At 44.8% G+C, this 26,317-nt stretch overlaps 1 protein-coding gene and 1 non-coding gene across 4 annotated transcripts in view; both read right to left on the reverse strand.

Annotated features, from left to right (window-relative positions):
• The window catches only part of LOC123771902 (ubiquitin carboxyl-terminal hydrolase 2), a 179,114-nt gene that overhangs the window by 32,671 nt on the left and 120,126 nt on the right, over positions 1-26,317 (reverse strand). The gene's annotated exons all lie outside the window — the stretch shown is intronic.
• On the reverse strand, positions 2,497-2,568 carry TRNAE-UUC (transfer RNA glutamic acid (anticodon UUC)). Its single transcript has one exon. It is a non-coding gene; the product is annotated as a tRNA-Glu (tRNA).

Genomic DNA, 26,317 nt, shown 5'->3' on the forward strand with positions numbered 1-26,317 from the left:
TGTGGTGGGTTGGCAACGCTTGTTGGCTTGCTGACAGCATCAGATAGTTCGTCTCGAAGCTGTGCTGGTTTCGTGTCTCATGATTTTAATACTTAAGATCTTGTTTAGTTGTACAATTCTTGGGTTGGTGTTGGGCTTGAGGCACGTCAACCTCTGGAGAGTGTCATACCACATTATTAACATCTTTATTGACAAAATGAATTACCATTTTGTCTAATCTGAGGATTTCAATTAAGTCTTATTAAAGTGAGGATAATGCTGATATTCACTGTCACGCAGGACAGAGGGTCACACACAAGACCATAGGTCTAAACTAGCACATATATATCATGGTTACAATTAATGTTTTAATGTATGAATATGTAAAAACAACTTTCTATTGTGCCCTGCCACACAAGGGATGGGTTCTTAAGTGATGCAGCTTAAAATTGATATAAATAAAATTGTTGTTCATTCTTTAAAATGGACAAGCAAATTTTGGATAAATTGTTTGGATGTTGTCCAGAACCCTTGAGTCAATGAAATAGTTACAAATAGAAATAGTTGGTGGTACAATAGGCCAGGAGGTCTAAAGTCTTTTACGGTTTCACATTCAACAATATAGTGTTCTAGTGAATGCATTAGAGGTTTATCACAGAGTTTACAATCTGAATATTCTGGTAGTGGCTCAGCCTCACTAACCTGCCAGATGTGTCTATAGCCAAGGGGAATTACCACAATGACTACATCACATTGCCTGGTCCGGTTACTGTGCTGACCATACAAATACCTATTACAAAACTTGTCATTAGCTTTTAATTTTGCACCTTTCAGGCCTCTGGGCCTTTCTTAGTTCTTCTAAATCTGAATTTCTTTAATTTGTATGTTTCTAATAATTGCATTAGATAGTCCAAAGTCATGTTTTCCAACTCCAACATGGGATGGAATCCACACAAATTTTATACGATAGTTATTATCATTGACAAAAATTACATCCCATTTAATATTACAAGCTACTTCAGACATACATTGTGATGAGTTATTTAAGGACTGCAGAGCACTTTTAGAGTCACAGAATATCACTCCACCACCATTGAGCTTATACCACAGAGATTACCGACCAACCATCAAGCTTACTTTAGTCATGAACATAATTCAGTACTAAAGTAAACTCCGTATATAAACCGACAGAATATTTTTCTCTCGGTGCATATGTAATTGACGAGTCAAAATTCTTGCATATGAGGAGGTTTAAATTTTTCTGATCATCGTGCCTCTGGTAGCACCAAGACTTACCATCATAGGCTTCATTTTGCTCTTTTTTTTTTATTAGATATTAGACACAGTTTGTGGCAGTAATACTTTAACAGCCATCATTGATTTGTCTTTCAAATGTGACAATAATAATAAAGTGTTTACCACCACGGTTTGTCAGTCTTAAGCGTATAATGGAAATAATTTAATTTCTCTGATATTCTCATCGGTAGCTTGCTAATTATATGATTAGGATATTACTTTTTTCTGTATAATTAATTTTGTTGTGTTGGCGGCTTGCTGATGAAGATGAGCAGAGTGTGACACAGCTGCTTGCTGAGGATGGTCAGTTGAGCTCCCCACTCAACCCCACCACTCTGAGGACGCTGTAGTAGTTGTTGTTGTTATAGATTCAGCTACTCGGAACAAGTTCCAAGTAGCACGGGCTATGGTGAGCCCGTAGTGGACTTACCCGGCACAGGAGCAGTGCTGTGTGGACGCTGTAGTTGACGGGTCCTCTGGCAAGCTGCTGGGTTCCCTGTTGCTTGCGTTACAATGAGGGAAAACGTGCAGCACTACTTATATACAATCAACAAAAGCAAGCCAAATTAATAACGGAAACACCTCAACACCATTTTTACTTTGACTAGCCTGAATTAAAATCTAGGAGCGTAGTTACGGCAACAATGCCCTAATGGTGGGGGCTTGGGTACACAAAGAGGGTGGCAGAGGGGTGGCAGAGGGGAGGCAGAGGGGAGGGAGGGAAGGGTAGCATCTTCACAAGTCTCCTTCAAGTCTCCCTTTGAACAAAACAATTCATTGTTTGCACATTCGTTGCATTGCATCAGTCGGGTTAAAGAAGTTGTGCTTGCGGGGGTTGAGCTCTGGCTCTTTGGGCCCGCCTCTCAACTGTCAATCAATCCCCCCACCCCCAGGAAGCAGCCCGTAGCAGCTGTCTAACTCCCAGGTACATATTTATTGCTAGGTCAATTAAACTCAGCCCATTTGTTTCCGCCATCGCCGAGGATCGATCCCCGGACCTTAGAATTACGAATCCCGAGAACTGTCCACCCAGCTGTCAGGGCCCCCAGGTAGGTAGGTAGATAGGTAGGTAGGTAGGTAGGGGTACGGGGAGGGGGGTGGGTGTGGGTGTAATTACCTAAGTGTAATTACCTAAGTGTAGTTACAGGATGAGAGCTACGCTCGTGGTGTCCCGTCTTCCCAGCACTCTTGAATAATCATGTATTATTAGTTTTAAATCATTTCCCATGTCGGGAATCGAACCCGGGGCTCCTGGGTGAAAGCCAGGTATCCTAGCTACTAGACCACATGGGATACTAATGCCACACATGGTGTGTGTGTGTGTGTGTGTGTGTGTGTGTGTGTGTGTGTGTGTGTGTGTGTGTGTGTGTGTGTGTGTGTGTGTGTGGTGTGTGTGTGTGTGGTGTGTGTGTGGTGTGTGTGTGTGGTGTGTGTGTGGTGTGTGTGTGGTGTGTGTGTGTGTGTGTGTGTGGTGTGTGTGTGTGTGTGTGTGTGTGTGTGTGTGTGTGTGTGTGTGTGTGTGTGTGTGTGTGTGTGTGTGTGTGTGTGTGTGTGTGTGTGTGTGTTTTTAAAGTGTTAACGTCTCTCAATCTATAACTTCGATAAATTACTTAAAAAAAAAAAATCATGGAACATGTATAACAACGAGTTCAAAAATCCGTCTCCCCATTTGTTCCCATCAAGACTTTCAAAGGTGTTGGGCACCATTCATCCCCCCCCCCCCCCCGTCCATCCCAAATCCTCCTTTCTTCCAAGTGCTATATAGTCGTAATGGCTTGGCTCTTCCCCCCCTGATAGTCCCATTCCCTCCTAACATTTTCATGAAATAAGAATAGGCCTGAAGTCAGCGTTGCAAAAATTTACTACCTAATCTTAACTTTTTAAATTAGCCTACGCCTTCAGTGTTTAAGGGCTATCTGCTGAACCGACCGCCTGTGAACGCCATCTATTCTGTATTTTACACAATTTTCCCCTAAAGACACGCTGTATTTCATCCACAAGTTATCTCACTATTAGATATACTTTACACAAACGTGTCCTCTATTTTTAAGTTCTTTCTGAACTGCAAACGCCACTATTAAAGTTTGTTTTAAGTCACTTTCACTTTAAACCCTATTGACCACTTTCACCTGACAAGTCTCGCGCCAGGCAGGTAATCTGGTGACGTCTGGAGGGGGGGGGGGGGCAGGCGAGGACGGGGGGAGGGCAGGGGTGGACGGGGGTAGGGGGGGGAGGGCAGGCGAGGACGGGGGAGGGGGGGGAGAGCAGGCGAGGACGGGGGAGGGGGGGGGGGGGAGAGCAGGCGAGGGGGGGGAAGGGGGGAGGGCAGGCGAGGACGGGGGAGGGGGGGGAGGGCAGGCGAGGACGGGGGAGGGGGGGAAGGCAGGCGAGGACGGGGGAGGGGGGGAGGGCAGGCGAGGACGGGGGAGGGGGGGGAGGGCAGGCGAGGACGGGGGAGGGGGGGAGGGCAGGCGAGGACGGGGGAGGGGGGGGAGGGCAGGCGAGGACGGGGGAGGGGGGGAGGGCAGGCGAGGACGGGGGAGGGGGGGAGGGCAGGCGAGGACGGGGGAGGGGGGAGGGCAGGCGAGGACGGGGGAGGGGGGGAGGGCGGGGGAGGGGGGGGAGGGCAGGCGAGGAGGGGGGGAGGGCAGGCGAGGGGGGAGGGCAGGCGAGGACGGGGGAGGTGGATGAGAGGGCAGGCGAGGACGGGGGAGGTGGATGAGAGGGCAGGCGAGGACGGGGGAGGTGGATGAGAGGGCAGGCGAGGACGGGGGAGGTGGATGAGAGGGCAGGCGAGGACGGGGGAGGTGGATGAGAGGGCAGGCGAGGACGGGGGAGGTGGATGAGAGGGCAGGCGAGGACGGGGGAGGTGGATGAGAGGGCAGGCGAGGACGGGGGAGGTGGATGAGAGGGCAGGCGAGGACGGGGGATGAGAGGGCAGGCGAGGACGGGGTGGGGGATGAGAGGGCAGGGTAAGGAAGACGAGGGACCAGCGACGCCGCGTCCGTCATGTTTACAGGGTCATATATGAATAATGAATTCCATCGAGCTTACCCCCGCCGGTGATATTGACAGTTTTGTCACAGTACAACAGAATTCGATTTGTGAGCTCCACCCTCCCCCCTTCCCTGACCTGGAGAGCGTGCAGAGATCCTTTACTGCTAGAATCCACTCAGTAAAACATCTAAACTATTGTGACGACTAAAGAGCCTAAATCTGTACTCCCTTGAGCGCAGGCGGGAGAGTTACATAATTTACACGTGGACAATAGTAGAGGGGCTGGTCCCAAACCTGCACACAGAAATAACACCACATGAGACCAGAAGGCATGGCAGGATGTGCAGAATACCCCCGTTGAGGAGCAGAGGTGCAACAGGTACTCTGAGAGAACTATCAACATCAGAGGCCCGAGACTGTTCAACACGCTTCCACTACACATAAGGGACATAACTGGCCGACCTCTCACAGCGTTCAAGAGAGAACTATCAACATCAGAGGCCCGAGACTGTTCAACACGCTTCCACTACACATAAGGGACATAACTGGCCGACCTCTCACAGCGTTCAAGAGAGAACCGGATAAGCACATCCAAAGGATACCTGATTAACCAGGCTGTGATTCATGCGTCAGGCTGCGAGCAGCCGCGTCAAACAGCCTGGTTGACCAGTCCAGCAACGAGGAGGGCTGGTCGATGACCGGGCTGCGGGGACGCAAAGCCCCGGAACAACTCCAAGGTAAGGTAACTCTACCCATATCCCCGGCTACACTGCCAAGGATAGGGGGGCCAGCATCACCCCTATCCCCTTCCTGTTTTACACTCTGGCCTTCGTCCTCCGTTCTTCCTGTTCTGTTTTACACACACTGGCCTTCGGCCTTTTAATACACACACATTATGTATACATAATTCTATATGACAGTGTCAGACCACGGGGGAAGAATTGAAACAGGCATTTCCTTGAGTACTTCGAATATTAATACATCTTCAGAAGGAATATTCCTTCTGAAAATGTATTAATATACGAAAGTACACAAAGAAATTCCTGTTTCAATTCTTCCTCCGTGGTCTGACACTCACATTTTTCTTTCATCACGTTAATTTTCGTGATTTACACACACACTTCTATATAAATATATAAAATGCCAAACTTATTATGCTCGCTGACAAAACAATTTGATTAAGCTTACTTGATAAAGAATGGTGTGAATGAGTTACGAAGTACCCATAAAGCTTTATGAGCAGGTGTTGCCAACACCATCACAACTATACAGCCACTCTTGCAACCTATCAAACGAGTAAATACTACTTTTAACAGTTCAGTTATTAAAATTACATATGTGTGATACTCCTGGCGAGCGATCATTATTTTTCTATTTAGTCATAATGCTTCCCATACCCACTCCGTGGGCAGTGGTGTTAAAGATTACAGTGGCACATAATGGGTTCAGGAACTGATCCCCCCACAGTTCATTTAGCTAAGCGAATCTTTGTGTAGTTACACCAAGTGGATAGATATATTTTTAGTAAATTATATCTCTGTGGAATGTGGACGTAATTATGTAATACACGCAGCCCGTCCCCCTAAGGTTTCAATTCTTCAAGAACACGGTTAATTTAAAGTGTCCTCTCCTCACCTAACAGACTAAGCCAGAGGACCCAAAACAGAAAACGGGACAGTATGTCACTTTCGCCAGCGGCTTTCATTTTCTTGTAAGACGATTTTTGGCCTTAGTAACACATACGAGCGAAAAGCAACGATCTTTGTAAGAGGACAGGTTGAAGAGCCTTAGTAAGTAACCTAGCCCTCAATTTACACACATTTCTAGAATTAAATGAACCGACATAGCCTATTGACTGCTGGAGTCCTTCCACAACCACGGTGCAAGTCATGTCTAATGTGAAACTCGCTTCACTCTTATTAGGAATTACAGCTACACGTTAATTGGGAAGTAATCGTTAAGGACTTATCCCGGCCACCATAGTGACGGGCAAATAGTTGGGTGCAATTAAATAGGACAGCGGCGACAGGCCGTGCTTCCTGTAACTATGACACTCCAAATGCTGAACATGCTTCAAACGTCTTCCTGTTAAGATACGGGTATATATGTATGATGTAAATGTCGACCTCTAAACATCAAATATTTCAGTTTGTACAATTGGGACATAATCGAGATACAACGGAAAAAATAATATATGGCTAGGTTAAGATATTGTCTGTTTTTGCCTTTTCATTGTCATCTTGATTATTTGGCAACAGTGTTTGATGTGCAGAGTAGAGTAGTGTGACAAATGGCGGCAAGTGGAGGCAGTAAACAGCAGGAAGGAACCGTTGGCAGGGTAGCCGGTAAAGCGTCGTCTATAACTAGCACGGGTGGCGTCAGTGACAGCTGCACCGCCGCGCTGTAAAGGTATCTGGCAAACCTGTGACGTCAAACCCACCTGATCAGCTCTCCTCCGTGTAGCTCCTCTGCTTTTCTTGGCTTTAGCTGGGGCGGTCTTCACGCCGGCCTGCTGGTGACAGTGTAGTAGAAGCAGCAGCAGCACGCCGCTCACTCCCAAAATAAAGACGACGGGCAAGGCTTCTCCAAGTGAACGGATGATAAGCGAGTGTGTGTTCGACGCAAGGTAGTGGCGAGTTGATCTCATGGCACCAGCGACGTCACCCTGTTGGGCGTGATGAGGTGTGCGGGGAGCCAGGCACCACGGCCCGCCATCACACTGGCTTCTGCTGCTCTCCATGTAAATACGAAGCACTCAGAGCCATGTGTTGCTGCGGCACACGCTCGTTCCTAACAGCCGGCTCCGCCCGGGTACATTCTTACACCGACTGGGGCGGCATACTTGGGCATGCTCGCTCACGGCACAGGCATTGTCACTTCCTCCAGAACACAACCCATCTGCTTCACTATACAAACTCGCTTGGATAACAGAACAAATTTAGAATATGTTCTAGAGAACTCTGCTCTTTTTAGAAACTCTCACACACTACAGTTTTCTATTTAAAGAGAGAATGAAACTAATAAAAGTTGAAGGCCGTGGACACAAGATGATTATGTACATTTACTTCTTTGTGTATTTCAAGGTTGTGGGACTGACGCTAAATTATCGTGTCACCGAGAATAATGTTCCAACACGGCAACCATCTTCACAACTCAAGTAAGTTCAACGGCAAACCATTAGGTACCAGTACTCTGACAGCCATTATGAACCACCGAAGTATTTCTCCTACGTCACTTCATGTATTCTTGCTTGTTTGCATAGCATTAACTCGTCTCTGAATTGTGTAAGCGTCTAGCAGTGGATTGCGAACCTTCCATTGCTGGAGGCAACGCCTGCTGCCTCCCACACTTAACATGTCAGCACATTTTCAAGGCCACCAGAGTCTATTATTTAGATGGTCGCTCATCTTCTGAACTGAAGACGTCACTATTTGCCAACATTTGACGTGACTGATATTGCCACACCAAACTTGTGTAGTCTAGTCTTTCACACATTTATTAGATCGAATCCACTTCAACTGGTCGATAGAGCGAAGGCCGTGTATCTTTATAGGGTCGGGGTTTGAATCACGACGGTCAAAGTGATTGGGCACTATTCCTTTATCTTGTCTTCTTGTCCCTTCTAAGTGCTATAAAGCCACGCAGGCAAAGTCTTTATCCTGATAAAGAACTTGCCTTTCCAAGAAGTAGCTTAAGCTATTTTTCATACAAATCCTAGTAAGAGCTAATCTAGGCCTTTATCACAACTTTTAAAAAGCTCTAAACATTTGCATTAAAATGATCTAGGTAAGGAAAAAAAGGTTTCTGAACGCGTACATCTTACAATTAGTGTTCAATACAGACGAAGTAGCTACACTATTTTACATCTTTTCTTGCCGATTTGCATCATCACTATCATTCAATAATATTTTTATTGTGACCATAAAATCTTCTAACTAATTGAAGTTTTTTTACCTTGTGATCAAAATACTTTGAGTTAACTAATGTAGTCAAATTATTGAATATTAGATTACGGGTTATTCATGCCCGTGACACCTCTTGGGTGGCTTGATCTTCAATCAATAATAGGAACGACTCATGTTCGTAGGTGCTAATGTGCTTTAAGCACAAGGTACAACAATGCATGCTTGTACTTTCTGCAACTTGTCTTCTCGCATAACATTATATTGACGCAAAAATCCCCAACGTTTAGTACAAAGATGTACTAAAAATCATAGCGGTTAACAAAATTCATGCTGTCCCGTTTTCAATGTGGGTCCTAGCTTAGCCTAACTTAGGTTCGGGTAATTTTGTAGATCATTTTAGTGACTGAACACACTAGAGGACGGCCTGCTGCCATAACTTAGCGTGCCATCGTTTATCCATCAAACAGACCAACCGGGTTGTGGTAGCTACGTAGGCCTGCGGGCCGCTCCAAGCAACAGCCTGTTGGACCAAGCTCTCACAAGGCAAGCCTGGCCTCGGGCCGGGCTTGGGGAGTAGAACAACTCGCAGAACCACATCAAGCAGGTATACCAGAAGTAAGGATTTTCACTCGGTTGCAACTCGACCGTCGCCTCACTCGTCATCTATATAATTGGAATTACTTGTAAAATCAAGTTTTTTGGAGACATTGAGAGAGTTGCCTCATCAGTTTGCTAGCACTACGTTCTTGTGACGCCAAAGGAATTGCACAACTTGAAAAGCTCCAAAAACTAGTGTGTGAAGAGTGGCCGTTCATGGGTCCGGTAGGCCTATACTATTGTTAGAACAGGAAGCCCATTAGGCTTATCAAGGTCCACTTTGCCAAGGAACCTGTTTTAAGTGGTCACCCATCCACTACCAACCCACCCTAAAATGAAAGTCCTTACAGCAACTATTTGGTCGAAAAAAGTATCAAACTGAATGATGTTGATGCTTTGCGTATTTGAGAGAATATGAATCAAAATATTGACACGTCTCTGTGTTGCCATATTCGCGGTTTTAACCACACACGACCACTAAACACGGGTGATGCCAGTAGTACGCACAATAAATCAACCTTTATTTTAGCTACAAAACAAAGATTGCAAATAAAGGCTTAAACTGAATAACAAGAACTACTGGCCATTTTTTTTTTTTTTTTTTTACACATGTCGAAAACACAGCTGGCAACAGCCGTGTTGCAACAAGCTGTGCAACTTCAAGTTTACTCATTAAATTAAGAATCATCAAATGCTTTAATAATAAACATGAATAATTCATGATTATAAAAAGCCCAGAAACTATGATAAAGAAAAAAAGTGTAAACTGCATACATACAAGAGATAAAACTACAATACCATAAACTTAAAGACGCACTACAGGCTCACTTAATTTATATAAACACACACACACACACACACACACACACACACACACACACACACACACACACACACACGAGCGCACATGTAAATTATGTTTGTATGCCTATCTGTACATGCATACCTGGAGCATTCCTGGAGAGGGTTGAGGGAGTTCTGCTCCCCGAGCCTGGGCTCGACTTGTGATAACTTGGTCCAACAGGCGGTTGCTTGGAGCGGCCCGAAGGCCCGCATACCACTTCAGCGTAGTTGGTCCGGCACTTCTTGCAAGAACCTGTCCAAGTGCCTCTTGAATACATCCCCCTTCATTCCGGCAATATTGCCAATGCTTGCTGGAAAGGAGTTGAACAGCTGTGGACTCCTGATGTTAAGACGGTGCTCTCTGAATGTGCTTATGGCACCTCGACTCTTCACTGGTTCTATTCTGCATTTTCTATTAAAAGATGCTTTGTGAGGCAGAGCCTCGCTTCCAGAAATTATTCCCGAGGAACATTTTAGTGAACATTTGTTCACTAAAATGTGTAGTGAAGAACGTCACGTCAATGTTGACGTAACGGGAACACGTCAATGTTTCCAGTCGCTATGATTTATAAGTCAAAATGCGATGTACTATTCGAGAGGACTAGTTGACATCAGGATTAAGCCCGTCCCCCCCCCCCCTTACCACAACAGACAGAAAATAGTGTATTAACACACCCATACTTGTGTAAAGGAGGAAATGTGCATGTTCATCTCTCAGAATGTTTGGTAATATGTTTATTGTTTGTGATGTGTGTATATGTATGTATTAACACAATGTACTGAACGGGCTGAGAATAGCTTGAGCTACCTCATCCCTTTGTGTGTATTTTACCTCAAACTTATTTCAATTTCATCACACCCAAACCTAAACTAACCGATCGACCCGCGCACAGAAAACTTTGATGTTTGTGAGCCGCTATGGTTCATAGAACATCAGACTTTGTTCGTTTGAGGATTTTGGCGTCAAAATGCATTGTATTACTGGAGCGGTCAGGTTGCAGGAGTGGCCGCCGCTTGCGAAATGACTAATGAGAGGAGGCAGACCACGGGAGCCACCCGGCAGTGTGCTCAAGCTGTTTGTTGCCTCACTTCTCATTCCACCTTCATCCAGCCGCCACCTGTTCTATACCAGATTTATCATCATTTTAGAACTATAGAACTAGAATCTACCAGACAAACTGGTCATTCATCTAACCTCGGACATGTACTAACTTAACTAAACACTCCAGTATAGCATATTTTCGTCACTTTTTCTTTATTAAATAGTATACAATATAAAGATCATATTTACATCAATTTACACCCAGTATACAGATCTGAAAATGAAGCAACGACGACTCTGACCCTCATGGACCATTACACAACTTTATAATGGTCCAGGAATAGAACCAGTGAAGAGCAAAGGTGCCATAGGCACAATCAGAGAACACTGTATAAACATCAGAGGTCCCCGGTTGTTCAACGTCCTCCCAGCGACTATAAGAAATATTGCCAATCAATCAATATTGATTGATTGGCAATATTGAAGATGTCCAAACCGTGGACATCTTCAAGAGAAAACTAGACTTTTCTAAAAGAAGTTCCGGACCAACCGGGCTGTGGTGGGTATGTGGTCCTGCGGGCCGCTCCAAGCAACAGCTTGGTGGACCAAACTCTCAAAAGTCAAGCCTGGCCTCGGGCCGGGCTTGGAGAGTAGAACCACTCCCTGAACCCCATCAAGCCAGACCTCTTCTAAGTATTTAAGGCTACAACGATGAAATTTGTATGCCCTCGCCGGTAAATAACCCTGTATGTAAACAAGCTGTATGGCGCCTGAGAACAACTTATAATAAGGCTAAAGAAAAATTATGGCGCTTCATTGGGCTTAGTAAGCCTGTGTTTGCGATGTGTTTTTCTTCACACCCGCGTTAGTGGCAACGCCTTACTTGCTTGAAGGGGTTCCGAGAGTTGTTCTACTCCCTAAGCCCGGCCCGAGGCCAGGCTTGACTTGGTAGAGTTTGGTCCAACAGACTGTTGCTTGGAGCTTCCCACAGGCCCACTTATTCCCCACATGATCATCAATGCACGTCAAAGTCATTCTGATGGCATTATCATTGAAGATAAGATAGCGTTCAGCTATACAAAAATAGCATCTCATCTAAACCATTTCATTATAATGCTATTACGTAATACTAATAATAGAATATTCACTATCTACACTAATGTGGCGAGCTCGAGATTTTTGTTCAGACGGGACGCAATACTGGGCGAGCCCAAGGGAGCGGCCGAGCTGTCAAGGGCAGGATTTTATCGAGGGAAACAAAGTTAACATATCTGAACTGAAATCTTATGTTTTCAACAGTTGCAAGTTCAGTGCCCCAGGGATTCGTCTTAAAACTTCTCGTATATCATATAATAGATGATTTAAACAAAGGATTGACCGGAAACCGTTGCAATTTTGCAGAAGATACGTAAGAGCAGATGGGAATACCCTGCAACACCGAGGGCCCTTATTCTAGCTCCATAGGCAAATCTGGTCAGATGATATTTATGTAGCATTGATCAACGTTGATCTTTAGTTGATCGAATATTACAGAAGCAGGTTTTACCAGCTGGGAATTAAAATTTCCTTCAGAATTAAATCAAGCACTAACACACATTACGAGAAAAACAATTAAAAGTAATATTAGCGGAGGCTGGCAGCTTCTGGCAGGCGCGTACTTATCTGTGTCCGCTGTAGCCTAGCTTCCACACGTCATGTTTACAACCAGTCCTCTTACAAATTACTTCGCTTATCGCTCGTATACGCACTCAGGCTAAACATCTACGTACTTCAAATGAAATCGACTCACGAAAGTCATGCACTATCCTGGTTTCTGTTTTGGGTCGTCTGGCTTAGGCTGTTAGGTTAGGAGAGTAAAGTTTCAATTAACGGTTTTCATGTTTTGAAACTAAGAGAACTTCCTGCCCTCCTAACCTACCAGAGGACCCTTAACTGTTTTGGAAAAAATAATTCTAAAATTTAATTGGAAAATAAATTTCCATTTTGAATTACATTGATATTTAGCCTGAGTGCGCATACGAGAGTAAAGAGACGTAATTTGTAAGAGAACGGGTTGTCCACCTACTGGAATACTGACGTTGGCACATGAACTTGTTAGTGTCTCTTTTGGCCAAGATCGGACATGATTTTTTTGGGGGCCAAGATCTGACATGATTTTTTTTTTTAGCCAAGTCAATAGCTCGTTATTGGTGTATTGTACACCAGCTCTCTCTCATGATTCGCCACTCTGAAAAAGTACCTTTTTGCTCTGTTTTGCCTAACCAGAAACGTTTGCAGTTAGCTAAGCAACCCACAATTTATTGAGGCCGATGCGTAGAAAACGTCATTACGGTGCCTTAATTAAAAACAAACCAGATTGGTGAATTCCGTTAAAAATGTGCTATATTAGGTGACACAGGCTGCGTTTACAATGGTTCACATTGTATACAATAGTTGTATACAATACTTGTGCTGAATACAATAGTTGTGAAGCATGCAGCCCGCATCAGACGTTGGAGAACCACATTCCACGATCAATAATCTCTTATAAACAAAAGGTCACCCTGATCTACTTCAAGATATGTTTGGTCACCGATTTTTATTCCTTTTGTTAAATTTTGTATTAGAGTTTTGCCAAGTACCCGTGGTCGTTCTTGAACACATTGTCCATATAATAACCTTACCACGACTAACTTGCTTAGCTAAACTAATATTTGGGTACAGTTCCCGAGCCAATTATGTGTAACCTTGCCCACTGCCGCCCACGGGATGGGCATGGGGCCCACTGCCGCCCACGGGATGGGCATGGGGTGCATGATAAACTAAAGTAAACTGAGGGGGGGGGGGGCCCTCGGCAGCTGTTTATTCTTGTCATCAAGGACTTACAAAAGTTGCTGATGAAGTGCCTTACACCGACAGTCAACACTGACAGTCCATACACCTGTGTGCTATATGGGAAATTTGACAACTGACACTTCAAATCAGGATCAAATAGCATTAGACTTTCATGAAGACTATGACGCTCCAGCTGTGTCTGGGTACAAGTGACAGGATGAACAACCCCTGACGGGTATTCTATTGGAGGAGTATGTATATGCTGCTATGGCAGCCTGTTCACTCACAGACTGAATGATGGACAACGCAGCAAAGCCGCATGTTGAGGCAGACACTCCATGCACAGTTTCAATTGTAGATATGATAGAGCCCAATAGGCTCAGGAACCCGTACACCTGTTGATTGACGGTTGAAAGGCGGACCAAAGAGCCGAAACTCAACCCCAACTAGGGGAGTACATGACAATGGAATAATCAAGGGGTATTCTGATGTCACAACTGCTATCACATTCACACAGTGGGTGGATGGAGGACGTCAAGTAATGGGGAATTAGCCAGCCCGACCTCCGAAGATAACCCAACGTCAAGAAACTGTCGTACTGAAGTCCCTCTATCCTAAACACCCAGAGGACCCAAAACAGAAAACGGTACAGTACGTTACTTTCGCCAGCCACCGACATTTTCTAGTCAGAAAATGTTTACATCAACACGGATGGAAGCTTCAGAATCCGTGGAGTCAGACGGTAGAAAGTTTTTTTTTACCTTAATAGTGGAAAAATGGAATACACTAAAGGAGCAGGTGGTAGTAGCAACCTCCGTTCATAATTGTAAAAGTTGATGTGATGCGGAAGTATGCCAGGAGTCATTGCATTAGATATCTGCGGATGGTAAAGCGGGGGCCAAGAGCTAACGCTCGATCTTGCTGGCAAAAATAGGCGCGTAAACGCGCGTGTGTGAAGACACACAAACTGTGTATACTGTATAACAGTAACTGTCGGTAGGCCTAGTTACTGGAGATAACAAAGATATAAAAGTTGGGTGCCAAGAGCTTAATTACATTCCCGACAAACAAAGCAGATGTCCAGTGGTCCCCCATACCTCGTGGACCGGCCTGGGCCACCCTGGGACTGGGCCACCCTGGCCGCATTCATTCTGATGCGCCTGTGTACCTATATGATGCTACGACACAGCTACCCCAGACTATGATGGGTTACATAGTGTGTCGAGCGAGCTATGGGATGCTAACACTCCCCACCATCAACAACGGCTCCACCACCAACAACAGCGAGGCTTACACCAACAGTGAATCAGTAATACCAACATTCTCGTGCATGATAAACATAGCCACTTGGCAGCCCTGTCTTCAAACCCAGGCATTGAGACGGGGAAGGGGGGGGGGGGTCTTCACAAATGCAGGTATTGAAGGGGGGGGGGGGTCTTCACAAATGCAGGTATTGAAGGGGGGGGGGGGAGTATCAAGTCCAAGACAGCCCTGTCTTAGATACAGCTACCCATATGGAAGGAATACACTATTCCTTCAGTGTGTTCCTAACATCTTGGCGATAATTAAACTAGTACATATGATACATATGTACTAGTTTACATATGTACAACACGAGAGCAAGGGCATACTAACTGTATCATGGGTAACTGTAGATAATGTGTGTGTAATTACAGATAAGTGTGTAGAACATTACACAATGTAACAGTTTTCTTCCTGCGAGACATCAGTTATTTCCAGATTGTTTATGCCTGAAAGTATAGAAACTGACTATTACTTCAAACTGTTGATCAAACCCATCCTCCTGTTCAGAGAGTAGTTTTTGTAACTCTGCACCATATTGCAAACATTGACTAAGTAATTATGTAGTAGAATTTGGTACTCTTTATTCGGTACTCTGCGTCCCCGACACCTGCTTGATGGGGTCCTTGGACTACTACTACTACTCTTCTTCTACTCTAGAACTCTGACTTGTGAGAGTTTGGTCCATCAGGCTGTTGCTTGGAGCGGCCCTCATACCTGCAACAGCCCGCTTGGTTGCGGGCTGAAATCTTAAATTTCAGCAGTGTTTTGGTCATTTACGGCTTCGGCGGGTAGGCGGTTCCATGGGTTTATCAAGCGGGTTTATCTGTGGGTGATAAAGCATCTCCTGTTCTCAGTCCTACATTATGGACTTGTTGAGCTTGAAACCGCTACTGCTTGTTCATGTTACATCTGACCTTTGGAAGAAGTGGTATGGATCAATAGCCTCCAAATTGTTCAGTATTTGAGGTTTCCGACGAGATCAGCGCCCTGTGGTGTCTGGTCTGTAGTGTTGTTACCCTTGTGACCCCTCAACCCTTCCTGGTATGAGAGTTACCTTAATTCCAGAATGATTTTTGTCGCCCCGTGTTGAACTTTCTCCAACGCTGATGTGTCTTTCTCAAGATGAAGTCTCTGCTTGGAGTCAATCAACCAAATGAAGGCACACCAGGAATTTACACAGTTGAATACCCTGGAAACACAAACCCAAACTGTCTATTTTCCGCTTGTTACAACTTTATTACAAGTTGTTACATCTTGGCTTAACGTGTTTATGACGTATTAGAACGTTGTTACAACTTGCTATATTGGTTGTTGTAACTGGTTAGGAAGTGTTAAAACTTGTTCGAACGTTGTAGCAACGTCGTAGTTTTGGTGTGTGTTTGGCAGGTAACTACTAGTTTTTCCTTAGCTTGACTAATCTTAGGGGTTGGGTACCATTCCTTCCCCCGTCCCATCCCAAATCCTTATCCTGACCCCTTCCCAGTGCTATATAGTCATAATGGCTTGGCGCTCTCCCCTTGATAGTTCCCTTCCCTTCCCTTCCCTTCCCCTCCTAGGGTTTCGTTAGCTATTTGTTTACTGCAGCTTCTACTTGTGTTATAATTATGTCACGCATGCGACAACATGACGCCCAAGTGGATTTTTACCCCGGCCTCCTAGTCTCTAGTAATCCTAAACTTCTACACATGTAAAGATGAATATGCAAATGTGCCGAACATTGAGAGTGCCGGCCAACAGGTAAGGTCACCCACTGACATTTGACACAGGTTCGCCCTACTAACACCACAGGCTGCACGTACACGTACACGAACCCGTACACTCGGAAAAAAAAGTTGATTGACAGTTGAGAGGCGGGCAGAAAGAGCCAGAGCTCAACCCTGACAAGCACAACTAGGTGAATACACACAGCTGGAAATGTTGCACAATTTAAATGCGATAATGGTTATCTCTGAAACAAAATTCGATTCCCTACATCAAGACACTTTCAACTTGAATATCATTATTTTGACAATTTTATAGCGAGATCCACATTTGCACAACCCAATTTGTATCACCATTATTTAACCCCTTCACCCACTAGCCAGCCCATCCTCCTGTTTTGGTACTACTTACAGTAACCGATGATTGGTGAAGATTAAGCCACTCAAAAGGTGGCACGGGCATGAATAGCCCGTAAGTGGTGGCCCTTTTGAGCCATTACCAGTATCAAGAGCTGATACTGGAGATGTGTGGAGGTGCGACTGCACCCTGCGTGACGGGAGATGTCTCCCGTCTCACAGTAACCATGAGGACCACAGTATATATACCGACGGACAACGGAATTAGAAGGGTTACGGGAGACATCTCCCGTCACGCAGGGTGCAGTCGCACCTCCACAGGTCTCCAGTATCAGCTACTGATACTGGTAATGGCTCAAAAGGGCTACCACTTACGGGCTATTCATGCCCGTGCCACCTTTTAAGTGGCTTAATCTTCATCAATCAATCGGAATTAGAACATAGAAAATCTGAACTATTGAGTTGGACAAACCGGAAACCATTTTCTACTTGTTCTGACAAAGTAATCTAACCTTCCTCGGCCTAATGCACGATATCTGAGGCCTAATATAGTTACACACACAGATCACACTAACGTGATGCATCAAATGAACAAATCCACAAGGGATCGACTGAGCTACGACAGGTTTCAACTTTTACCCTGTCGGGTATTAAAAGTATCAACACAAGACAGAACACGAAACAATGGGTAGAAATTGGATAAGTTTAGATTTAGGAAAGACTTGGGTAAATACTGGTTCAGTAACAGGGTTGTTGATTTGTGGAACCAATTGCCGCGTAACATTGTGGAGGTGGGGTCCCTCGATTGTTTCAAGCGTGGGTTGGACATGTATATGAGTGGGATTGGGTGGTTATAAATAGGAGCTGCCTCGTATGGGCCAATAGGCCTTCTGCAGTTGCCTTTGTTCTTATGTAGCTCAGTCGATTAAGGCAGTGTCTGGGATGCTCCCGGACGCAGGTTCGAATCCTCGTCACGGCCCTTGTGGATTTATTCACCTAATATAGTATATGTGTGCGCTATACTAGACCTAGAAATATTTTAAGTTTGTGTATTAGCTTCATTTATTTTTAAAGAATTCCTTACTAGTCAGTATACTACTATCTAAAAGCTATGTACGAATTATGACTATTGACCATCGTCACAATAGGTACTATCTAAACAGGAGGATTGGTCGACACATCCTTCTCGGCCTACTTTGGTCGGTACACCGACGACCTCTCTGCTTTCAGGGTCGACGTTCGATCCTCTATCTTCCATGCGGTTGGGCAGCGTTCCTATTCTCGATCCTCCTATCCCAGCTTCTGTTCTTCCTGAGGTTCAAGCTCGCCTTGTTCTTGACTTATCCTTTAGGAAGCCTGGTCGGGGACCGGGCCGCGGGGACGTTGAGCCCCGAAATCATCAAGGTAATCTTAAGATAATAATTGTTTGGCTATTTTTGACATATTAAACTTATTAGCTGAGCTAGTTCTAAACCAATCCCCGTACCCTAGTAGTTTAACTAGCAGTTTTAAACTAGTAATCTCGGTAACATCTTAGTTCAACCATTAGTCTGGTCTTCAGACCTCCACCAATCACGAGGCCTGGTTAACAACAGGGCCGCTGGGACATTGATCCTTGGTACCAATCCCAAACTCGCTATACAACCAGACTTGCCAATTTACACATTATTCAGCTGATTTTTTTTATTTGTAAAAATCTAGCAATTTACAACTAAATCCATTTTCACATTCTCATTCCATGGGGTCCAATGGGATAGTGGACTACGTCCTCTGCTCACACCCAAGGGACTCTGGTTCGGGCAAGACGGAAACGGTTTAGTATGCTTCCATTCCCCTTATGCCACTGTTCACCTAGCGGTGAAATAGGTATCCAGGAGTTGGGCAACTGCTTGATTGTTGCTGCCGGAGGCGGCTAGTTTATTGTGCACCCCATACTCATCCTGTGAGCGGTAGCGCAAAAAGCATTACAGAGGGCACAAAAGGTCTTTATCAGATCTCATCTTAGATTATTACATGAACAATTTCATCTATCCTTCACACTTTATAGTTACAATGTCAGCTAGTTAGAGAAAGTGCTATTTCAAGAGCTATATATTTATAATAAGTCATTATACATTAATGGTATGGTCTTATCGCTAATACATAATAGTTTGACCAATGGAGATATTAGAGTCATACGGGAGCTGTTTATTATTACTCTTCACAATACACTACTTGTTTCTTAATGTCGTATGTCGTTTATCTACTGGGAGCGAAATATGGATACAGTGCAAGGATTTCAGGTAATTTATCCATGGTAATAAGATAGGTTGCCATATCATACAGAGTGAGCTTAGATTTCTCTAAATGGCTCAATTTTACTACAATCCAAGATATAGTGTTCGAGTGTGTGTCCCTGTCTTTGTCCACACATTTTACTTCATCTAGATCCCTATACAAGCCGAACTGCCAGAGATACTTGTAGCCAAGTCTTATACGAGCTGTGACAACATTTGTTAGTCTACTGACTTTATTACTTGCCCCATACACATGTTTTACTTCACACATTTCATTGTGATGAACAATGGACCTGCTAGTTCCAGTTTGCACTGTTCTACTTTCTTCAAATCCATCCAGGAGTTCTTGTCTAATGACACTTTTAAGGGACCTATTTGATAACTCAAGATTCCGTTCACTACTGTCTTTATTTACTGCAGCCTTAGCAAGGGCGTCAACTTTGTCATGTTCCTGCCTGCCAATGTGAGAAGGAATCCACAACATTTTTATATTTACCCTCTTGCTAAGTATTCTTATGTATCTACGTCTAGCTTCCAAAACAAACACGTTATTACTTGATTCCAAACTGTTTATTGCTCGTAGTGAGGAAAGGGAGTCAGAAATAATTAAGCTGTCTACTTCAGTGTTAATAATTTCAAGTGCTACCAGTATTGCTACCAACTCGGCTTGCATTGTGGATGCCCAGTTACTAATTCGGATATTCCTTTGAATTGTGCTGCCATCGGGCTGATGAGCAATAACAGCACTTCCTGCCCTCCCTGTAGCTGTATTGAGTGATCCGTCAGTGTATATGGTTTGTGCAATGTTGTTTTGAGCTTGTATATTGTGAATGTGTTCTATGGTGCTTAATTTAGCAGCAAGCTGAGCATGAGGGTTGTTTGTGATTAGTTTCTTGGTGGGGTATGCAGGGGTCAGGATGTCAAAAGGTACTATCTGCCAGGGTGGAAGGAAGTGCTGTACTCTTTCATCTGTATATACATCGTGCAGTCCCATCATTTTAATATGAGTGGCTGTTCTTTGATTCCATTTAGACTCGCTGGTTCCATTTCGTATGTGTTCATAGGCCTAGGGAAGCTTTGCTAAGCCTATTCAAATACACGCTTCCTGTCGCTAACAACGGAAATGATGCAAGTCAATTAAGTACGTCAGAATTGATTGCCAATTCTATTCCAGCGTTACCGACAGAATTAATTATGTATACTTGTACACGTAACACTCACGAAACAGTTACGCAAGCACTTACGAACCTGGGGCCAGTTTCAAGAAGCAGTTACGCAAGTACTTACGAACGTGTACATCTTGCCTCAATCTTTGACGGCCTTGGTTACATTTATTAAACAGTTTACAAGCATGAAAACCTCCCAATCAACTGTTGTTATAAACAGCCTCCTGGTGCTTCGGAGCTCATTAACTTTTATAATTGTAAACAAAGCCGCCAAAAATTGAGAAAAGATGGACATGTTCGTAAGTACTTGCGTAACTGCTTCGTGAATCTGGCCCCAGGCATACAGAGGGCCAGCCCTGAGGAGGTAAACTGATATACACACGAAGAGGAATACCTAAACGAGTTATCGAGATCTTGAGATGATTTCGGGGCATAGTGTCCCCGCGGCCCGGTCCTCGACCAGGCCTCCACCCCCAGGAAGCAACCCGTGACAGCTGACTAACTCACAGGCACCTATTTACTGCTAGGTAACAGGGGCATCAGGGTGAAAGAAACTCTGCCCATTGTTTCTCTCCGGCGCCCGGGATCGAACCCGGGACCACAGGATCACGCGTCCAGTGTTCTGTCCGCTCAGCCACCGGCTCACCAGTTTACTATAGTCCTGGCCTAGGTTCAGGTAAAATGTGTACCTGCTGGTTGGTCAGTAAACTATTGTAGTGGTCTTCAAACAGGTCGTCGTCCCCAACGTCCCTAAACTGTAGTACTAACGTGTCCGAACCTAACCAACCCGCGGGCCCGCCAACAGAAAACGGAACACCACGTCAACTTCGCAAGCCGCCACACCACTTCAAGCACATCAGTTATTGACCTTACCTAACACATACGTCAAAATGCGGTGTGCTATTGGGAGAAGAGGTTGCCACACAGCCGTAAGGTTGGCAGTACCCAACTATGGCACTACGCTCGCTGACTTGCCGTATCGCGTGTGTATATCCGTTAGTAGCAACGGACTGCTTCCTGTGCGATAGCTGAGGTCTCAAACGTTTAACGTCTCGTGCCCAACCACTTGGACTGGACGGTAGAGCGACAGTCTCGCGTCATGCAGGTCGGCGTTCAATCCCCTACCGTCCACAAGTGGTTGGGGCACCATTCCTTCCCCCCCGTCCCATCCCAAATCCTCATCCTGTCCCCTTCCCAGTGCTATATAGTTATAATGGCTTGGCGCTTTCCTCTGATAAATCCCCTCGTGCGCCTTTGCTCTCCTTATCAAGCTCTTGTGTGTGAAAGCGGCCAAAACTGTACTAGAGTCCGGTCATTTTGATTTAATTGCTGCTCCTGTGAGCGGTTAGTTTATTGTGCACCCCATGCTGCTCCTGTGAGCGGTTAGTTTATTGTGCACCCCATACTGTTCCTGTGAGCGGTTAGTTTATTGTGCACCCCATGCTGTTCCTGTGAGCGGTTAGTTTATTGTGCACCCCATGCTGTTCCTGTGAGCGGTTAGTTTATTGTGCACCCCATACTGTTCCTGTGAGCGGTTAGTTTATTGTGCACCCCATACTGCTCCTGTGAGCGGTTAGTTTATTGTGCACCCCATGCTGCTCCTGTGAGCTGTTAGATTAATGTGCACCCCATGCTCCTCCTGTGAGCGGTTAGTTTATTATGCACCCCATACTGCTCCTGTGAGCAAATGTGACCATGGAGTGATAGCCTATAACATGAGATCAATAGGAATAACAAGTGGAGCGTTGGATGTTCAACTTTTGTCAAACAATGCCGAGTGTGACGATCAATCAAAGAAGACCAAGTCCAAGTGCAGTGAATAAATCTGGAGCCTGATTCACGAAGCAATTACGCAAGCTCTTACGAACGTGTACATCTTTTCTCAATCTTTGGCGGCTTTGTTTACAATTATTAAACAGTTAATGAGCTCCGAAGCACCAGGAGGCTGTTTATAATAATAACAACAGTTGATTGCGAAGTTTTCATGCTTGTAAACTGTTTAATAAATGTAACCAAAGCCGTCAAAGATTGAGGAAAGATGTATACGTTCTTAAGTACTTGCGTAACTGCTTCGTGAATCTGGCCCCCTGTACCCCAGGGCACAGTTCTTGCACCCTTGCTATTTTCTCATTCTCATCTCTGATATAGACAAAAATATTTGTTTTGGTTGGTTGCGCGCATTTCCTATTACCTAATGCATCTGTTCACCCAGCACAGCAAGTAGGTACCCAGGTGTTTGTCAGCTTCTTGTGGGTTTGCGTCCTGGGGGGGGGGGGCTCGATATAAGCCTAACGTGTTTAAACACACACTGGCTGCCTGTCCCCACGACACAATGAGTTATTTTTATAATTATAAGCTTTTCTTCACATTTTTTGGGGGTGTCCCTGAGAAATATTTCTCTGAAACTAGGGCAATGTAAGCAATTTCAGAGTTCAATCGTGAACCCCTTGCAGCCTGTTTGTGTGTTCAATGAACTCACGTGTACAAGGACAGGTGTTCAATACAGATCCTCTCACACACGTGTACAAGGACAGGTGTTCAATACAGACCCTCTCACGCGTGTACAAGGACAGGTGTTCAATACAGACCCTCTCATGCGTGTTCAAGGACAGGTGTTCAATACAGACCCTCTCACGCGTGTTCAAGGACAGGTGTTCAATACAGACCCTCTTACACACGTGTACAAGGACAAGTGTTCAATACAAACCTCCTCTCACACGTGTACAAGGACAGGTGTTCAATACAGACCCTCTCACACACTTGTACAAGGACAGGTGTTCAATACAGACCCTCTCACACACGTGTACAAGGACAGGTGTTCAATACAGACCCTCTCACACACGTGTACAAGGACAGGTGTTCAATACAGACCCTCTCACACACGTGTACAAGGACAGGTGTTCAATACAGACCCCCCTCATACATGTGTACAAGGGTGTACGAAGACAGATGTTCAATACAAACCTCACCCAAGACATATTCCAAACACACACACACACACACACACACACACACACACACACACACACACACACACACAAGGTGCGCGGCTGTAACCTTGAAGCCCGGTGTTTTTTTTTCACCTGACTGTGGCAACATCAGATGACGACACCACCTTGCCTTCCACCTCTCTCTCCCCCTGGCTAATTACACCGGCTCCAGCCTCCACAACTCTTCCTCATCCTCCTCCAGTTGTTGATGCCTCCTCCTCCAGTTGTTGATGCCTCCTCCTCCAGTTGTTGATGCCTCCTCATCCAGTTGTTGATGCCTCCTCATCCAGTTGTTGATGCCTCCTCATCCAGTTGTTGATGCCTCCTCATCCAGTTGTTGATGCCTCCTCATCCAGTTGTTGATGCCTCCTCATCCAGTTGTTGATGCCTCCTCATCCAGTTGTTGATGCCTCCTCATCCAGTTGTTGATGCCTCCTCATCCAGTTGTTGATGCCTCCTCATCCAGTTGTTGCTGCTGCTTACTGATCCTTAAGTGCTGAGGCTTCTAGAGTCCCGCCTTGTGGTTACGAGTACCTAAGTCTCTATTCTTCTCGACTTTAATGTATCTTCTTGACGGCCTGAATGGAGGTGGCTTCTATTGCCTCCGTTCCCAAAATCCTTATCCTGCTCCCTTCCATGGGCTACATAGTCGTAAGGGCTTAGCGCTTTCTCCTTAGTTCCCATCCCTTGTCTCTCAGGCTGAAATATATCCACGAACATCCTGGTATGTCTAGATATATCCTGATATAACCATTTTTTCATCAGGACCCCAGATATCACTTATTAACCGGACTGATTCACATTCACGACAGAACACACGTGTCATCTGGAGAGATTTCAGAGAAGTGATCTGCCCCCAAGCCCGGCCCGGGGCCGAGGCTCGTCTTGGGGTAACTTGGTCCAACAGGCTGTTGCTGGCAGCGGCCCGCACCCCCACATACATGGTAATCCGGATGATTACGCTCATCAACGTGTCCACACCATACGTAACCGGCCATACGGTTTAGCAACAAGTCACATCACCCAGATAATGGGGCCACCGGGTATCCGCCCGTTTCTAAATTTACAACGAAAAGAACAAGGTTCTATAGAGCTTCTAAATCGACTTTATAATAGTTCAGGACGGACGGTTATCTTGAGATGATTTCGGGGCTTAGCGTCCCCGTGGCCCGGTCCTCGACCAGGCCTCCACCCACAGGAAGCAGCCCGTGACAGCTGACTAACTCCCAGGTACCTATTTACTGCTAGGTAACAGGGGGGCCTCAGGCTGAAAGAAACTCTGCCCATTGTTTCTCGCCGGCGCCCTAGATCGAACCCGGGACCACAGAATCACGCATAGTGTTCTATCCGCTCAGCCATCGACTGACCGGACCGAAACCCAATCGAAACGTCATCTGCCTATCATTAATGTATAATGATTTACTGTAAATATATAACTTTTGAAATAGGACATTCGCTGTAACTATCTTGAAGTTATCTTGAGATGATTTCGGGGCTTAGCCACCCCGCGGCCCGGTCCTCGACCAGGCCTCCTTTTTGGTACACACCCCCAGGAAGCAGCCCGTAGCAGCTGCCTAACTCCCAGGTACCTATTTACTGCTAGTGAACAGGAACATCAGGGTGAAAGAAACACTGCCCATTTGTTTCAGCCTCCAACGGGGATCGAACCCGGAACCTCAGTACTACGAATCCGAAGCGCTGTTCATTCAACTGTCAGGTTCCATCTATGACATTACAATGTTACATTACATTACTATGACGTTGACATTACAATGTCAAATAGCTGACATTGTAATTATATGGTGTGAAGGGTAGATGAAATTATTAACGTAATAATATCCGTTTAGGTCTGATAAAAGACCTTTTGTGCTCTCAGTAATCATTTTTGCGCTACCGCTCACAGAATGAGTATGGGGTGCACAATAAACTAGCCGCCTCCAACGGTGACAATCAACAATCATCTGACCAATCATCAATCATAAGGGGTTATACGATTGATGATTGTAATAAACCGTTTTAACAATTACAGACCCTAACGAGCCCTGTATGTACCCATACCCACCTTTCCCAATCTGTCCACTTTATCACCACCTCCTCCAGGCCTAACAGATACAAGAATGACTTCAAAATATGTCACTAGCTTGGTTTGATTTCACATATGGATAGCATGGCCGAGAACACGAAAGAATAAGTTAATTTTTTGCTAAATTGTTCAAAGATACGAGTCGTAAGTTAATTTTTTGTTAAATTGTTCAAAGATACGAGTCGTAAGTTAATTTTTTGTTAAATTGTTCAAAGATACGAGTCGTAAGTTAATTTTTTGTTAAATTGTTCAAAGATACGAGTCTTAAGTTAATTTTTTGTTAAATTGTTCAAAGATACGAGTCGTAAGTTAATTTTTTGTTAAATTGTTCAAAGATACGAGTCGTAAGTTAATTTTTTGTTAAATTGTTCAAAGATACGAGTCGTAAGTTAATTTTTTGTTAAATTGTTCAAAGATACGAGTCGTAAGTTAATTTTTTGTTAAATTGTTCAAAGATACGAGTCGTAAGTTAATTTTTTGTTAAATTGTTCAATGATACGAGTCGTAAGTTAATTTTTTGTTAAATTGTTCAAAGATACGAGTCGTAAGTTAATTTTTTGTTAAATTGTTCAAAGATACGAGTCGTAAGTTAATTTTTTGTTAAATTGTTCAAAGATACGAGTCGTATCCCGCCAAACACACACCGAAACTACGACGTTGGATATTTCGTTTTGAGTAACAATCTAAACCAGCAGCTAGGTGATTAATACGATTAATTAGACGATTAATAATTAATCCGGTAATTATTCGACACGTAATTGATGTAATTTGAAAAAACAACAATCTTTTCACGATTTGATTTTGAGGTTTGGTTTTTAATTTGGTACCTCTCCTGACTCCCCCCCCCCTCAGTATCCTTACACCCCCCCCCCCCACCGTCCTTCCACCCCCATACCCCCTGTCCCTCCCCCCACCCCCCATTATCAACCAAATAAGTCACGAACAATTTACAATCATACTGGGAAAG

This window comes from Procambarus clarkii, chromosome 38 (assembly GCF_040958095.1).
Source record: "Procambarus clarkii isolate CNS0578487 chromosome 38, FALCON_Pclarkii_2.0, whole genome shotgun sequence".
In the NCBI taxonomy this organism is placed as follows: Eukaryota; Metazoa; Arthropoda; class Malacostraca; order Decapoda; family Cambaridae; genus Procambarus; species Procambarus clarkii.